This window comes from Balaenoptera physalus, assembly GCF_965194825.1.
Source record: "Balaenoptera physalus genome assembly, chromosome: 16".
Lineage (NCBI taxonomy): Eukaryota > Metazoa > Chordata > Mammalia > Artiodactyla > Balaenopteridae > Balaenoptera > Balaenoptera physalus.
In genome coordinates, this window is record NC_138898.1 from 25,793,519 (window position 1) to 25,796,891 (window position 3,373).

General features: G+C 49.7%; 1 long non-coding RNA gene across 1 annotated transcript in view; it reads left to right on the plus strand.

The window, feature by feature from the left end:
* The window catches only part of LOC309646199, a 166,215-nt gene that overhangs the window by 89,830 nt on the left and 73,012 nt on the right, over positions 1–3,373 (plus strand). The gene's annotated exons all lie outside the window — the stretch shown is intronic.

Genomic DNA, 3,373 nt, shown 5'->3' on the forward strand with positions numbered 1-3,373 from the left:
GCCACCAGGGAAGTTCCACAACTCATATATTTTTTTTTAAACATTTTTAAAAAAAATTTATTTATTTATGGCTGTGTTGGGTCTTCGTTTCTGTGCGAGGGATTTCTCTAGTTGTAGCAAGCGGGGGCCACTCTTCATCGCGGTGCGTGGGCCTCTCACTATCGCCGCCTCTCTTGTTGCGGAGCACAGGCTCCAGACACGCAGGCTCAGTAATTGTGGCTCACGGGCCCAGTTGCTCCACGGCATGTGGGATCTTCCCAGACCAGGGCTCGAACCCGTGTCCCCTGCATTGGCAGGCAGACTCTCAACCACTGCGCCACCAGGGAAGCCCCACAACTCATATTTTTAAATGCTAATTATGTAGTACAGGAATTGTGTTAAGCAGTTTACCAATATTATTTATTCCTCATAATAATCCCATGGATAGTAATTTTAATATCCCCATTTTATAGATTATGAAATGGAAGCTGGGGCTTCCCTGTTGCGCAGTGGTTGAGAACCGCCTGCCAATGCAGGGGACACGGGTTCGATCCCTGGTCCGGGAAGATCCCACATGCTGCAGAGCAACAAAGCCCATGCTCCACAACTACTGAGCCTGTGCTCTAGAGCCCATGAGCCACAACTACTGAGCCTGCGTGCCGCAACTACTGAAGCCCGTGCGCCTAGAGCCCGTGCTCCTCAATGAGAAGCCACCGCAATGAGAAGCCCGTGCACTGCAACGAAGAGTAGCCCCAGCTCGCTGCAACTAGAGAAAGCCCGTGCGTAGCAGCGAAGACCCAACACAGCCAAAAATAAATAAATAAAATAAATAAATTTATAAAAAAAAGAAATGGAAGCTTATAGGTTAAAAAAGTCACCCAGGACCACAGAGATAGAAAATGGCACAGTGTTATATGTCAATTATATCTCAACAAAGATGGGGAAAAAAAAGGCACAGTAGGAATTCGAACACAGAAAATCAGAATCCAAAGTTCCTGTTCTCAACCACAGTGAGATCCTGCCTCCCAGTGGGCTGTATGTCCTGTGAGGTGAGATACTATCTTGTTTACAACTACTTGTTTATATACTTACTACTGTGTCTGGCATATAGTGGATATTCAATAAATATTGTTGAATTAATGAATGAACTGTGAACTCATCCCTTGCTGCTATGTAGGCTGCAGAAAGGAGTAGGAGGGATATGGGCTTGGAAGCCAGAGAGACCCATGTTTGCATAGAGATCTGTTCTTACTAGTGCTGTGCCTCAATTCCCTCATCTATAAAATGGGGATAATATAAAGACTGTGCAGGATTCATGTGAGGTTTAAATGACAATGTATATTAATCAGCCAGCTCATGTGCCAATGTATAGCAAACTGAACAAATGACATCTATTTTTTATATGTACGTGTGCATATAATACAACTGCATTATGTATGTGGCCTCAGTGGGGTTTTTTTTAAAAAAATATTTATTTATTTTATTTATTTATCTTTGGCTGTGTTGGGTCTTCAATGCTGCGCACAAGCTTTCTCTAGTTGTGGCAAGTGGGGGATGCTCTTCGTTGCGGTGTGCCGGCTTCTCAATGCGGTGGCTTCTCTTGTTGCTGAGCACGGGCTCTAGGCGCGCAGGCTTCAGTATTTGTGGTGCACGGGCTCAGTAGTTGTGGCTCGCAGGCTCTAGAGCACGGGCTCAGTAGTTTTGGTGCACGGGCTTAGTTGCTCTGCGGCATGTGGGATCTTCCCGGAGCAGGGCTTGAATCCGTGTCCCCTGCATTGGCAGGCTGGTAGGCGGGTTCTTAACCACTGCGCCACCAGGGAAGTCCCCTCAGTGGGTTTTCAGTGATATAGAGCCATTCCCGTCTTGTTGGATACTTGGCTTGGCCTCTAGTTATTTGCAAACAGAAGTTTGCTGTGGACAATTTGTATACGTACCTATTTTCTTGTGAGTTTTTTTTTCCCCCTTGATGGTATCTTATGTGGAGGATTCTACCTGAAGATGCAGGGAATCTACAGACTGATGTGGCCCTATTTATTGCCTAACACATTCCAGGTAGGAGTGGAAGATGGAGACAAGAGGCAGAGATGAGGGCTGCTTGAGATGTGCAAAGTGATGGGATTTTTCTGGTAATGATCACACCTCACTTGTGTGTTTGGCAGCTGTCTAGCAGAGTGGGTCAGTGCCCAGGCACCAGTGTCAAACAAGCCTAGGTTTGAATCCCAGCTCTGCCCTACTTACAGATGTGTGACCCGGGCCAATTAGATCTTCTAAATCGAAATTTTCCCTTCTGTATAATGGGAGTGTTCGTAACGGTAGCTACTCCACGAAGCTACTGTAAAGTTGAGAAAACACATGAAAATGCTTAGATCTAAGCCTGGCCAATAGTAAGCATTCAATAAAAGTGATTATATTGATTGCATAAGATTCACAGTGTACAGTATATTTCCCCATTGATTTAATCCTGACACAGTCCCTGTGAGGTAGGGGTTATTAGGACCCCCATCTCACAGATGAGGAAATTGAGGCCTAGAGAACTGAAGTGCCGGGACCAGGGTCGATGTGGAGCTCACACCATGTCTGAGCAGGGTTCGTAAACCAGGTCTCCAGAGGCCCAGACCCAGAGCTCCACCCTCCAGCCTTCTTCCCTCACACCAGGAGTTGTGGGTTCTTCTCTGGCCAGTGTGGGACTTCAGGCTTTTCCGTATTCGACTGTGAACAGAACAGGGGCTTAATCTCTTAAACTCCCTTCCAGTTTCGAAGTGGGGACAGTGTTCACCCCTTCCCCAAGCCCTAAACAGCCAGCAACGCGTTCATCCCAGGGGGCGGAGCCTGTCAGCGTTAGACACCAGGCCCCACACTAAGCCACGCCCACAGACCAAAGCTCCAGCCCCACCGTGGGAAACCAGCTCCCTCAAATCTCCTCCGCTAGCAACCTGCCTGCGAAGTCCCTCTCAGCTCGTGTCTACCTCTTAAACTCAAGCCCTGTCCCTGGAGTCCAGCGCTCCGCCATGTGCAGCCCACCCCAACGCCCAAAACCTCGCACCAGGATCCACGGTTCTGTCTCTTTTTCTTGTGCTCCCACGTGGGCGAGCTGCGGCGCCGGCCCTCGACGGCCATGGCGGGTGCAGTCTCCTCCACAGGGTCTTAGGGTCCAGCCCCTGACACGAAGCTCCGCCCCCTAATGGCCCCGTCCACCCCACTTCACCCGCTCATTGCCTTAACTCGTGGCCCCGCCCGGACAGCCTTATGACCCCACCCCCATGTAGACCCACAGCGTATCCTTCGGCTCCTGGACCCCGCCCCAGCCCCTCTCTAGCTTGCCTGTGGCCACGCCACTAACCGTTAGCCACACCCATAGATAGCCCCGCCCCTCGAGGCTCCACCCCCAGAGGCC